Source organism: Lissotriton helveticus, chromosome 9 (genome assembly GCF_964261635.1).
Source record: "Lissotriton helveticus chromosome 9, aLisHel1.1, whole genome shotgun sequence".
In the NCBI taxonomy this organism is placed as follows: Eukaryota; Metazoa; Chordata; class Amphibia; order Caudata; family Salamandridae; genus Lissotriton; species Lissotriton helveticus.
The window spans coordinates 929,306,538-929,320,619 of record NC_136070.1 but is presented as its reverse complement, the minus strand read 5'-3'; the positions used below and the strand labels follow the sequence as shown (position 1 = coordinate 929,320,619).

General features: G+C 46.5%; 1 protein-coding gene across 1 annotated transcript in view; it reads right to left on the bottom strand.

The window, feature by feature from the left end:
• The window catches only part of LOC144783063 (cytochrome P450 2C5-like), a 524,719-nt gene that overhangs the window by 373,373 nt on the left and 137,264 nt on the right, over nt 1-14,082 (bottom strand). The gene's annotated exons all lie outside the window — the stretch shown is intronic.

Below are 14,082 nucleotides of genomic sequence, written 5' to 3'. Positions count from 1 at the left end.
TGCCTCCACAAGAGTGGAGGGGCACGGCAGTACACCCCAATCATCTGCTGCAAAATCATAGCGACCTGTGCAATGTTACATAATCTCGCCACCAAGGAAGGCACAGAGGTGGAGATCACACATCATGAGGACATTGATGATGACACAGAAGTGGCAGAGCCCCATGGTACAGTAGCAGCAGCAGCTACAGATGGGAGACTGAGACGGGAAGAGGTCACACAGCAATACTTCTGAGTGAGTAATGAGACACAGACAGGCAAAGTTAATGGCGTACGTAGTTTAATATTCACTACGCTACTGCATTGATAGCACACATTGGTCACACAATATTAAACTGTCCATGACTGTGTTGTCACGGTTAAGACCACCGTGACCCCTTCCTTGGGTGGAGGGCAAAGTCAATATTTGTGGCCACGGACCACAGGGCGGGACTGCTGTGGCTGTGTGTCAGTGTTCTCGGTGTGGGCTGTCTCACTTGCCCGACGCCTGCCGCTCCTACGTAAGTCTTGTACAGGAGTGCTTGCGCCACTCCTGCTGGTGGACCCCTCACTTTCCAACACACAAGTGTCGCCTCCAGTGCCAGTCTGTTGTGCGAGCATGAGCTCCATTGCATAGGTCATTCTGGCCATTCCTACTGATAAATTGGTGCAGCACTGCACAATGGCATCCTGCATCGCCACTGACCGTCTGCACAGCACGGTGGTAGAAGTAGCAAACCTGTTCAGGGCTTTTGTCTGCTGCCGCACATCAACACGAGCCTTGCATCTCTCCAAATGGTCCCTGTCCAACTTGTCACACAGGACAGTCATGCACTGTGTTATGTCGGAAATGCCAGACGCCATTGACTGCATGCTCTCAGATATTTCCCCAATGCCCTTGCCTATTGCATCGAGCTTGTTGTTTGTTGTGCGTGCCTGCCTCTGAACCCCCATCATTGCTTTCGCCTGCAGGCGCTGTACTTTGACCATGGTGGCCTCCAGTCCGCAGAAGACCCCCTGATCCTGACGCACATCATCTGCCTCCCGTGGCCTTCGTCCTCGGACACTGGCCCGCAAAACTCTGGGAGTGGGCAGCTGCTCAGTGTTGGCTGTTTCCTGTGTGTCACCCTCCTCCTCCTCCTCCTCAGATGTTTCCAGTATTCGGCGAGGGGGCACATCAAGGCACCTTGCCCTTCCCAGCACTGGGGGTGGTGTTGTGGGGGTGGGGGACTGTGCAGCCGCTCCTGTCTCCTGACTCCCAAATAACAGAGGGGACTGTGGCTGTGGTGCTGTTGGCTCCTCAGGTGACTTGGATGCCTGCTCTTGGTCCTTCCCTCCGTGTAATGTGCTGGGTCCAGCTTCTTCCCTCCTCTTCTCTCTATCCTTTGCTGTGCTGCGCATTGACTCTCCTGTGGACAGACATGGACATTGTGTCAGTGGAGTGGTTCACCTGTGTCTCATGATTAAACACACTTCTATTGCACTTTTGCCTGTCTCCCAATTTGCCTATGCTAGTTGTCTGTTGCTTCCCTTGCTGCATGGCATACAGACTGCTTAGAGGTGCCTACCCATTACTACATTTCCCATGATGCATTGCAGAACATTTGTAAAACCTGTTCAGGAGTATGATGTGGGCACACAGAGTGTGTGAGGGGAATAGTTACATGTGTAATTGACAATGTACTTGCATCTTACCTTGTTTCTTTGCAGCTCTTGCAGAGCTGTCAGCGTCCCCGATGCCGTGGATGCATTCATGCTCAAGGGTGGATTCCATCAGCTCCTCTATGTCGGTGAGTCGTGGGGCTCGTTTTCTTCCTCCCCCTGTTAAAGCACATTCCTTGCGGCGGGCAGCTAGTTTCTTCTTAGTGATGATGCGGATATCATACCACCGTTTTTTAAGATCTTCCAGTTCACGGTGGGTGACACCAATGGCATTTACCTTGCCTTGTATTTCAATCCAGATGCTGCGCTTGATGGACTCAGCTACATGCAGTGATTGCTTCCCAAATATCTTGCTGTAATTTCTTGCAACCTCTGCAACAAGCACCTGCAGTTCTTCATGGCTGAACTTCTGCTTTCTTTTGCGCTCTGCAGCATCCCTCTGTGCATCCTGACTCTCCATGGTGCTGTGTTGGTTAGCTCAGGGAAGCCTTCTCCTCACTTTGTCCTCCTGCTCTCCTGACTGTTGGTTTCTGCACCTGCATGGGCGTGGCTAGTCCCAGGTACTGGGGAGGGCAGCTTGATTCTGATTGGTTGATTCCCCAGTGCCTTTGGAATTGGGTGTGGTTGGAGTTCCTGATTGGTACACAGGCTCACATGTTTGTCAGTTTCAAATATCCGAATCGGATTTTACCGATTCGGTATTTACCGATTCGGTATTTACCGATTCGGTATATTCCGATTCGGTACTACCCATTCATTCCTATGGGCCATGGGCCCGTTGGTATGTATGGGTTTTACCAAATCGGATTTTACCGAGTCGGTATGAACCGATTCTGTAAATACCGATTTCAGATACCGAGTGATTCCGAATCGGTAATTTTTACCAATTTTTTATCTACATCTCATTTTCCGATTCTGAAATACCGATTCGGTATGACTCGGTATTTTAGAATCGGTAAATTAGATTTACCTACATCTGGCCCTAAAAGAGAAAAATAATCCTTCACAGGACGTTGTAGGACTAGATAATGGCTCTATAAAATAGGTATAAGAAGCCTTATTTATAATGGGTAACCCCCCTGACCAATTTAGACCTGTTCGGTCAAGCCGAGAGATGGTGGAGGAATAGCATCAACCAAGTCAGGACCAAAGACGTCCTTAGCCCAGATCTCCGTAATGAAAAACCAGTCTAGCTCATGATAAGAAATAAAGTCGGAGATATCAATGTTATTTTTAATTTGTGATCTGACATTAATGAGAAATAGAGATAGGATTTTCTCATCTAAGCAAGAGGGAAGAGGGACATCCTGAACTATCGTAGAGCCCAATGTCAACGAAGTGGGCTAAAAGTTGCAGACAGGGCAGCAAATAATGTAGTCAGTCAGAGGTTCTCCCAAACTGAGGGGGAGATAACAGGCCGCAGCATTACCCTGGTCCTGTATGTTAAGGAGCTGTTCTCTGGGGTAAGTATGTTGGCCTTTTGCCTGGTACAAGAACCAGGGCTCCTGGCGCACGGCGCAGTAAAGGCGTGGACGGGCGCTGACGGGCACACCTTTGACGCGCCTGCTGCGCACGTCCACCCCAACATGCCAATTTATGGCCATTCCTTCAGGCACTAGGCTGTTAACTCAGCCTGAAGTGCTCTTGCCTAATTAGAGTGGCTCCACTTCCCTCCGCTCAATCGGCATGAAACTCAGCGGCGGACCGGGGAATTGGCTTGAGGTAGGTAAACTATTTCAAATTAAAACACAGTGGGTAATAGATTAAAAATGTATTATGTGCGAGGACAGATAAATAAATTAAAAACAAAGTGGGGGAATAGTGTAAAACATTATTGTGATGCGAGGATAGAAGTAATAAAAAGTGAAAAAAGGACGAACACAACAAGCATCCGACTGTCAGGCTAACCACTGCACTGCGGCCCCAGCATGCCAATTTATGACCGTTCCTTCAGGCACTAGGCTGCTAACTTAGCCGGAAGTGCACCTGCCTAAATAAAACTTGTTGCGTTTTTTCAGCCTTCCAACTGTGCAAACAACTGACGCCTGACATAATGTCATGGGTACACATATTCCAAACCAAAGAAGAAATCTTCTCAGTGGCTAGATGGGCTGAACAAATAGATTTCACAGGGGACACTATCACTTTCCTTCAAGATATTTCACAGTTCATTTTGGCCAACAGTAGGGACTTCAAAGATTTTATAGCCCACTTGTGAAAAGAAAATACCCCATATCGGTGGGATTCACAATTCAACCAACCTTTACTAAAACCAATAAACATGTTTCAGTCAAAACACCAGATGGAGTCTAAGAAATACTGCAACTGGATGCCCAGGATTACGACAGCTGCTTAAACACAGCTAAAAACCAGAAGATTAGAGAAACAAAAAGAGATAAAATCAAAGAGAGCACTAAAGGCAGCTACGAAATCAGCAAGGAACAGAACAGGTATCCATGAGAAAGGACTAAATACCAAAGAAAATATTTCTTAAAATGAGTTCTGTTCCAACAAGGGAGACCCCTTTATGGGAGGGAACTAGACCGACCGAGTTCAGAAAATTGAGAGGCTTTAAACAGTGGGATCTAATAGGGATCTCCAAAATAGGGGATGTACTAGAGAAAGGCACATTGGCCCCATTCACCTCACTTCAAGCCACATATCAGCTTCATGACACTCAATCCTATGCCCATCTCAGACTGAAACATGCCTGGCAAGCAGAGGGACTAGACGCAGAGACGCTGCAGGAAGATGCCCCATTAAAAGGCAGACTTCTGCAGGAAGAGATTCCGACTCAAGCCATCTCGTTGACACATAAAACACTAATAACAATATGCCTGACAAACTAGGCCCACTTCGAGCTAAGTGGGAATTCACCACTGGCCCAATGAAAGACAATGACTGGGAGGCCGCCCTTATACACCCACGTAAAGTGGCAATTAAACTACGATTATGGCTCTTTCAGTATAAAATCTTGCACAGGACTTACTTTGATAGAGCAAGGCTACACTTTATGAGGAGAGCGGACAACCCGGATTGCCTCAGATGCCACATAGAACGCTGTACATTTATGCACACCCTCTGGGAGTGCAGTAGGGTTAAAATCTACCGGAGTACGGTAGTGAAGGAACTAAACAATATACTCGAAGCCCAACTTGAATTGGAAGCAAGATTCCTCATACTGGGAATACCCATGGATGTGGACCTGCCACGTCAAACTCCTGTTGGCTAACTTGGGGCTGGTGGTAGCTAAGAGAGACATAGCGCGGTACTGGGGTGCCCACCGACTCCCTACACTCAAGGAATGGACAATACGTTTAGATCCCTGTATGGTTGCGGAGAAAGTGACATATAAGGTTGTCCCCAAAAATTCTGAAAAATATGGGCGCCATGGATAGAGTATTATGGCCTAGAATTGGGGGAGGAGGGATTGGACTTGCCACCGGGAAGATTGGGGAAAGAGCCTTGAAAATTGTGATACCTGATCCAATGATGATAAGTGTAGATAAGTCGAATGTAACCCTTACCACATGTATGTATGTAACACTGGACTTTAACCTCATGCTCTCTTTCAGAGGAACTGTTGCTACATTTTTTGCCCCACACCATATGCTATTGCCCAACAACCATTTTGTATCGTATATTCATGATTTCTTTGATTGTAAGTTGAAATTACAACAACAACAAAAATCCCCCCAAAAATGAGTTCTGTTTGGTAAAAAATAATCCCTTCAACAAAATGACAATTAAATGACTTATGGAGTCTGAATAGTGATCTGGACACATCACAATAATACTTCAAGTCATCATATGTATATTTCATTTAGTAAGTAAGGCTTACAACATGAACAAAAACAGAAATTTATCAGTGGCTAATGTGACATAGTGAAATACAATATTATGACAATGATAGACTAACAAGCAATACATCAATACATAAATAACACAAGATTTTTGTCCAATTTCAGAGTTCAAAAGTAACCTGCCATGTCATAAATTCAAGGTTACAGTGACTAAGGACATGAGTAAATAGTCTAATAATGTCTACTTCCACCCGACTTAATGAAACAAACAACTACCTAGATGGCCCATGCACATGCTATCCCGCTAGATAGTTTATATGAGTTGGTCAACAGAATAAGTGGATCTTCATGGGTGGGGAATGGCAGCTAACAATAAGAGACTATTTTAAGGACAGGAAATGGCTCATAAGGGAGGAGACGGTAGCTACATTGGGGCCACTGCCTGCAAAGTTCCTGATTTACGCAAATTTAGAAGCATAGGGAAAGTGCTTGGGGCGCTGGGAGAACGGAGCCACCATCACATGAAACACCACTATTACTACTCCCTATGGGGAATGGAAGTAAGCAGACTTGTTGGATCTATGAATGACTGGTACATATGACCATAAGTGATCGGACGACTGTGAAATTCAGATGCGATGAGTGCATTGGCAGGGTATAAAGAAGGGGACAGTGAGGGATTACACACATACAATTTCCAGAAATACAAGACTGAATTACAACCAAACCAATTTAATTATTTGCATACAATGGATTTAACTCCTAAAAGACTGAGGGCCATATATGTATGAAGGCAGTTTTGCGATCGCGAACACCGAATATCAGCATTTGCGAACGCAAAACGGCTAAGTTGTATGTATGTAAGCAAAACAGCCTTGCAAAATAAGAAATGGCACATTTACGATTCCCTATTTTGCAATTGCATTTAAGGAATCGCAAATTGTGATTCCTTAAATGCAATGCATGAGGCCCAGAAAATTTGCAATTTGGCCATAAGGAATCGCAAGTTACCACCAACTTCAAGTTGGTGGTAATTTGCGATTTCTTTGAAAAATGCACTTTTTTGCATTTTCAAAGTGCCATGTGGTACACATACATGCCCTTAGGGCATGTATGTGTGCCACATGGGCACTCATGCATATTTCAGGGGTGCAACAGGGTGTCCTTTAGACACCCTGGCACCCTTGAAATTGCATTCTCAATTTGCGATTCTCTAATTGAGAATCGCAAATTGAGAATGTCTTTACGTTCATTCCTATGGGTCTCTAGGCCTATAGGAATGAATGGGGAGGTGTTCCTTAATTGCGAATTGCAATTTGCGATTCGCAATTAAGGAATTTGTAGGATGCGCAAAATTATTTGCAAATCCTACATACCTATAGCATTTTGTTATTCTCAAATAGCGAATCTCTAAAAATCACTATTTGAGAACCTCAAAATATAACTTTCATACATATGGCCCTGAATCACATGTGGAAAAAATTACTGAAGGACTTCGAGCCCCAGGATCGAAGGGGGCTGGAGACCGCCCCTTGACACACCTGCTTCTGATACTTGGCCTCGGAGCGCAATGAAATGCATTCCCAAAACCCGCTGCTCAGAATGAAAATGTGAGGAGGGGGGCCAGGGGCGGCCCTTGACACACCTGCTGCTGATTCCTGGCATCAGGGCGCTATAAGCGCATTTCCAAGACCCGCGGCACTAGAGGAAATTGTTGAGGGAACTCGGGTCCCAGGATTTAGTGGGGCTGGAGGCAGCCCCTTGACACACCTGCTGCCGACTCCTGGCCTCAGAGCGCCATTAGGCGCATTTCCAAGACTCGTAGCACGGGACACGCACAGCCCGTGCCTTTGCAAAGCCCAGACAAAGGGCAGCCATTCCTACGCCAAGAAGAGGCAGTGCAGAGCCACCCCCTTGGCTTTTTTCACTGGTTTTTATTAAGGCTCTTCAGTTGACCTTACTTGCCTGCATGGTTCACACGGGTACATTAATCTTTTTCTGGTTTGCCTTTATTTATACTTGCTGGAGGGTCTTACATTGGCTGTAACTGGGGGGCATATGTAGGTAATTTACATTTTGCGATTCTCAAATAGCGATTTTTAAGGAATCGCTATTTGAGAATTGCAAAATGGAATGTAGGTAATAAATCGCAATTTTTTTGCGAATCTCTAAAATTCCTTAATTGCGATTAGCAAATTGCGAATCGCAATTAAGGAATGAGTGTCCCATTCATTCCTATGGGCCAATAGGCCCATAGGAATGAATGGGGATACATTCTCAAATTGAGATTTATTATGAGAAAATTGCAATTAGAGATTCGCAATTCCAAGGGTGCCAGGGTGTCCAAAGGACACCTGTTGCACCCCTGGAATGTGCCTGTAAGTACATGTGGCGCACATACATGCCCTTAGGGCATGTCTGTGCACCACATGGCACTTTGAATTTAAAAAAAAATGCCTTTTGACAGGAAATCGCAAAATACCATCTACTTGGAGTAGGTGGTATTTTGCGATTCCTTAAGCCAAAATCGCAATTTAAAAGGCACCTCTATATAGCATTTAAGGAATCGCAAAATTGTGATTCCTTAAAAGCTTGAGCAAAATAAGGAATCACAATTTTTCCGATTCCTTATTTTGCTATGTGGCACCTACATACCAAAAGGCCTTTTGCGATTCGCAAACGCCGGAATTCTGCGAATTCCGTGCCTGCCCCCAGCCCGCCTGAGACTCGTATTCACATACTGTACCTTAACACTCGGTCTCTCCCTCAACATCACGTCGACATCTTCCTTCTGCTCACGGCCGAGAACCCAGACATTTTGCTTCTCACCGAGACCTGGCTGTCTGATGTTTCTCTCCCTGACATTCTGGCTGCCCTACCCCCCAATTATTACCTACTGAACGCCAATCGGCCGAATGGCCGCCGTGGCGCTGGGGTGGCAGCAGTCATACGTAAAGACTTACCTTTCATCACGTCTTCGTCACTATGTCTCTCTGACGTCGAGAACCTTGTGATCTGCCTACCAACTGAAGCCGGTGCCCTGACCCTCATTGTCCTGTACCGTCCCCCCACCCCTATGCCCTTGTTTCCTGCTGCTCTTTGCGAGCAGCTCTCCGTATTAATGACCTCCTCAGCCCGTATTGCCATGTTTGGAGACTTCAACTACTGGTTTAACCATGCTGATGCTGGCCCCCATGCTTCCGAACTGTTCGAGGCTCTTCTTAGCCTCAACTTGACTCAGCATGTCACTTCCCCCACTCACGTCGGGGGTAACATCTTAGACCACATCTGGACACAGGGGGTGTCACTTTCTGGCCTGACTATCTCCCCCTGCGTTTGGTCCGATCATTTAATGATCGAATCTTCCATCCTCGTAAAGGGACTGGGCAGGCCCTCTTCACGGCACGGAGGAGCCGCTCGGAAATGGAAGACTCTTGATTCATCTGCCTTCCTTTCCTCTCTTGCCGAGACCCAGCCTTCAACTCTTGACACCCTAGATGTCAACACCATGGATGCCAACATCTCCCACTGGCTCACGACGGCTAGCGACCTATTCACACCCCTATCCTGCTTTCCTCGAACACGTCCTAACAACTCCCATAAATGGTACAATCCTGCCCTGAAACAGCAACATCTCGAGCTGCGCCAATTGGAGCGCAGATGGCGGCGCCATTATCTCAGCTCTGACAGGGAAGTGTATGTGTTCGCGCGGATAGCCTACAAAAAAGCCATCATCACAGCTAAGTCGTCTTTCATTTCTGACAGAATCTTAACTGCCCCCAACAAACCTAAAGAGATCTTTAAGGTCCTTGGCGAATTAACATCAGACGCCAGGACACTTCCGATTTTGCCTCCTTCCTCAGAGTCATGTAGTGCCCTAAATGCCTTTTTCATAGACAAGATCATCACAATTAAAAATTCCATCCCCCATTCCTCCCCCCAAATTACTACAGTACCCTCTCCTGCCAATACCTCCACCCTGTCCCGGTTCCCTACACTCGACCCGGAATCTCTCGCTAAGCTGTCTAGCCGCGTGAAATCTAGTTCCCCTAAGGACTGCTGCCCCCCTTCTGTGCTTCGCGATATTTGTCATACTCTTCCACATTGCATCCTTCCTTTACTCAATTCCTCCCTTGCCTCTGGTACAGTCCCCAGGTCATTCAAGGAGGCCGTACTGGTACCCCTGCTGAAGAAACCCGGTGCAGACCCAGCGGTTCTGGCTAACTACCGCCCCATCTCCCTCTTGCCCTTCCTGTCCAAAATCTTGGAGGCTCATGTCACGACTTGCCTCTCGCAATTCATCGAGGAGTCCAATTTTCTAGCGACCAACCAAGCCGGCTTTAGACCCGCCCACTCCACCGAGGCTGTGATTGTGGCCGTGCTGGACAACCTCAGAAGCAATGCTGACAAAGGACTACCCCAGGCACTAGTCCTACTTGACCTCTCGGCGGCATTCGACACGGTGGACCATAACATCTTAATCCATCGTGTCGGATCCGCCGGTGTCTGTGGGGCCGCTCTGTCCTGGATTAAATCCTTCTTAGAGGAGAGGTCTCAGGCAGTCAGCCTGGGTCCTTTCAGCGCTACCAGTGTCCCGTCATCTTGCGGGGTCCCTCAAGGTTCCTCCTTGTCACCCCTCCTTTTTAATTTGTACCTCCAACCCCTCCTTCACTCCTTGGGTAGGTGGGACGTCACCGTGTTTAATTACGCGGATGATCTGCAAATTATTTTCCCCCTCACCTCCCCTGATGCTGTTACCAACTTTCGGACGGCCATGACGCACATCCAGCACTGGATGAATCAAAACCAACTAAAGCTCAACCCAGGCAAAACTGAGCTCCTACTTCCTGGGAATAGTGCCCCTTATTGGGGCCCCCAGTACTGGCCCATCGAGCTCGGCACAACTCCCTCTCCTGCTGGCTGTGTAAAGAGCCTTGGGATTATCATCGACTCCGGGCTCACCCTTAAGTCCCAGGTGAGTGCTGTAACATCCTCCTGTATGTTCCAGCTATACAGGATACGGAAAGTCGCCCACCTCCTGACGCCCGAAGCCTTGCTGCAAGTCTTAATCGCCTTGGTGATGTCTCGGCTGGACTTCTCCAACTCAATATACCACGGCCTCCCCAAATCCCAGCTGTCTAGGCTACAGATTGTCCAGAACCAGGCTGCTAGGCTGGCCTTTAAAATCCCCAGATGGCAGTCGGCCAAACCCCTTTTACGTCAACTCCACTGGCTACCAGTCAGTGAAAGAATACTCTTCAAGGTCCACTGCCTGGTATTCAAGGCTCTTACTGGTCCCTCTCCTGCTTTTCTTAAATCCCTCATCACCCCTTACTGTCTTTCTCGCACCTTGAGGTCCACCCACCTTCGGCTCTTAGTTGTCCCCCGCTTCAAACTCACCAGATCTGGGGGTCGCAGTTTCTCTTGTCTGGCTCCTTAGCTCTGGAACTCCCTCCCACTTTCACTTAAGTCCTCCTGTTCCCTTCTTTCTTTCAGGAAATCCCTAAAAACACTACTCTTTTCCCATCTGCATTAATTCTTCTTCTTCAACCTTAGGATCCGATTAGCGCCAGGAAACTTACGGTGACAGTGCGCTCAAGAAATACTATATAACATAACATAACATAACATGTGACTACATCTCCCAGAATGCATTGCAGTGTGTGTTTGTGTACCTGCACTGGATTACTACTTTCATCCTGCCCCAGGCTCGCTGTTGGGTTGGGTGCGTGGCGGTAGTTGGGGAGGGGTCAGGGGTGTGATGGCACGCCTCTTACCTTGTCCTGGTCCTGGGGGGTAGGAGCTGTCCAGGTCAGCCACACCCATGACGCTCTCAGGAAGTAGTGTTGCCTCCACAAGTTCCTCCAAAGGTGCTGAGTCTGTGGCAGTGGAGGTCCATGCACCAGTCTTCCTTGCTTGCTCCAACCTGGTAGCCACCTTCTCTTTGGAGCGCTGGCGCATGTCGTACCAGCGCTTGCGCAGGTCCTCCACACTCCTATGTGTCACCCCAACAGCATTCACCTTTTCTTTGGATGTCTGCCCATATGCGCCTTTTCCTTGTCTCAGGCACCCTCAGAGATTTCTTTCCAAACAGCATCTCATGGCTTGTAACCATTTCCTGTATGAGGACTTCCAGCTCTGCTTCTGAAAACTTTTGTTTTCTCTTCCTCTGATTTTCAGCCTGCTGCTGCTGGGGGGTGTCCTGGCTGGGCATGTCTCCTGTGTCCTGCATCTTCCAAATCCAAAACAGTGTTCCCTCTCCAACACTCCTTCACTCTGTGAATCAGAAACTCAGGTGCAGCATGGGTAGTCACACTTCCTGGTTGTGATGTCATCAAGCTGCACCTGGGTTTCAGATTAGCAGATTCGGGAAATTCGCAATTTTGCGATTTTTTCCGTTAAGGAATCGCAAAATTGCAATTTTTTTAACTTAAAGAATCGCTATTGGGGGAATTGCATTACAATTAGCGATTTTTAAGGAATTGCAATTTTTTTGCGATTTCCTACATACATACCAGTTAGCGATTCTGAAATAGCGATTTCTTAAAAATCGCTATTACAGAATCGCAAACTGGTACCTTGATACATATGGCCCTTAGTTATCAATGAATTAGCTCACTTAATGAAGTTGACTCACAGACTCTTCCCAGTTGCCATGGTAATGGCATGGGCCACTGGCTCAAGGAACACATAAAAGAACAGCAAGTGCAAAAGCACGCATTCCACCCCGCCTTGGATGCTTTTATGACTTTAATAGAATAGTTGAACGCAGTATGTTGCCCGAACAATATGTACAGAGGCGCACATGGCTGGCTCTCATATTTCTGGGTGAGTGTTGTATTGTAATGCAAGTGTAATGCTTAAAACCTCCGGTGGTTATTGATGTATTTCGTTTAAGTTATGAGACACTGTGTTCATCATTGATGGAGCTAAGAGACAAACGTTATTGACAGTGCTGGTGTGTATAGGGACCGGAGGGCGTCAGGCGCAGATAAACCTAGAATTACATATTTACTAGTTCAAAGGTCTGTTTGTGCTTAATGGTTAATTAACAGAGTGAGTCTTTCAAGAAGGACAGATCACACAGAGAATAAACATAAATAAGTACGCACATATGAAGTCACAGACACAGTCAGATGACAGGCCAGAAACATGATAGAAAAGAAATCCTTGTATTTCAGTGGAAGGGTCACAGAGGGGTGTGGAAGCAGGCAGAGTCCCCTTATCAAAGGCTGCTTTGACCTGAGGGTAATTGTGCACGATCGCATTACAGAAATGGAACATAATCGTGATTAATTGCTGTAGTAATAATTTTTATAATGTGAAAACTGGACCGGGTGAGGTACCCAACCTCCCATATTTATGCTACCTATTGAATTCCAGATGGTGAAGGGTTATGGGAGGGAGAAAATTATACTAGTAGGTGATTTTATCTGTCACTTGTGTGATTGTACCTTAGGTGATAGTTGTGGTTAAGCCCAAATGTATGTTGACTGAAAGGCTTCATATGGTTCACACAAAGTATAGCTCTGAGCTCAACACAATCTTGTGATTCTACAACCTCGTCTTTGCTATGGAGAAGCTAGTAAACTCTTCCAAGCTACATATTCTTCCAACGTTTAGAGTGAGGGGTTGCGCAGCTATCATAGATTTAATCTTTGTATCTGCACCTCTGTTTTTGTTTATTTCTAATTTTAATATACTTTATAGCCCTTTTAGTAATCACAATCCCGTCTTTAGCCATCAGCGGAGTAACTGGTAACAGACCCATGGTTGAGCTGCATAGTAGGCTCTCTCTCTCTCTCTCTCTCTCCCTCTCGCTCTCTCTCTGCCAAAGGTAGGAGACTTAAAATTGTCCTCATACTTTGCAAAACTGTCCTCTGTTTTTAAAACTCTAGATGCAGGGAAGCCTTGGGTTAGCTCAGGGTCATGAACACGCCAGTCAGTATAAAATTCCTCTCCTGGAATGTTAATGGCTTGGGGGGGGGGGGGGGGGAGGAAACAATCTAGGGTTCGCGAATATTTAAAAAACTCAGAGACCCATGTGCACTTACTGCAGGAAACCCATCTAGAGGCTAAAATGTGCGAACAAGTTTTTGGTAAATTGGGTTCGGTACAGTTTGTATTATGGTCTAGGCAAAAGGGATGTACAAGAGGTGTAGCAATTATTGTCAGGGCAAATAAGGGGATTAAGGTCCAGAAATAGGATACAGATCAGTCTGGTAGATGGCTAGTGGCAGCTCTCTCTATAGGCGCCACACCCTTTACTTGCACAGTGTATTACGGCCCGAATGAGGATAATTCTGGTCCTCTTTTGAATTTATTACAGTATTCTGCTCCTGTGATATTAGGGGGAGATTTCAATCTGGTCTTCGATAAGCAACTGGACCGGACCTCTAGGGTCAAATACTGTGTTCCAACTAGTACAGTATCAGTTCTTAAGAATGTTATGAAAGATTTTAATCTACTGGATTTGTGGCGAGCTAAATATGGGGCTAAGAGAGAATTTTCTTTCTATAGTAAAACATATAAGCCGTACTCTAGAATAGATTATTTTTTGGCTGATCAGACATTGCTTTCGGACATTGTATTGGTTTCCCATATTCCAGTGGGTATTTCGGATCACTCGGTGGTCGAAC